This window comes from Bison bison, unplaced genomic scaffold (assembly GCF_000754665.1).
Source record: "Bison bison bison isolate TAMUID 2011002044 unplaced genomic scaffold, Bison_UMD1.0 scf7180017864212, whole genome shotgun sequence".
NCBI lineage: Eukaryota > Metazoa > Chordata > Mammalia > Artiodactyla > Bovidae > Bison > Bison bison.
The window spans coordinates 2,041,937-2,042,535 of record NW_011494784.1 but is presented as its reverse complement, the minus strand read 5'-3'; positions in this window follow the sequence as shown (position 1 = coordinate 2,042,535).

The following is a 599-nucleotide window of genomic DNA, read 5'->3' as shown; positions in this document are numbered from 1 at the left end:
CCACAGTTCAAAAGCATCAATTCTTCAGCGCTCAGCCTTCTTCACAGTCCAACTCTCACATCCATACATGACCACAGGAAAAACAATAGCCTTGACTAGACGGACCTTTGTTGGCAAAGTAATGTCTGTGCTTTTGAATATGCTATCTAGGTTGGTCATAACTTTCCTTCCAAGGAGTAAGCGTCTTTTAATTTCATGGCTGCAGTCACCATCTGTAGTGATTTTGGAGCCCAGAAAAATAAAGTCTGACACTGTTTCCTCTGTTTCCCCATCTATTTCCCATGACGTGATGGGACCAGATGCCATGATCTTCATTTTCTGAATGTTGAGCTTTAAGCCCACTTTTTCACTCTCCACTTTCACTTTCATCAAGAGGCTTTTGAGTTCCTCTTCACTTTTTGCCATAAGGGTGGTGTCATCTGCATATCTGAGGTTATTGATATTTCTCCTGGCAATCTTGACTCCAGCTTGTGCTTTCTCCAGTCCAGCGTTTCTCATGATGTACTCCGCATAGACGTTAAATAAGCAGGGTGACAATATACAGCCTTGACGTACTCCTTTTCCTATTTGGAACCAATCTGTTGTTCCATGTCCAGTTC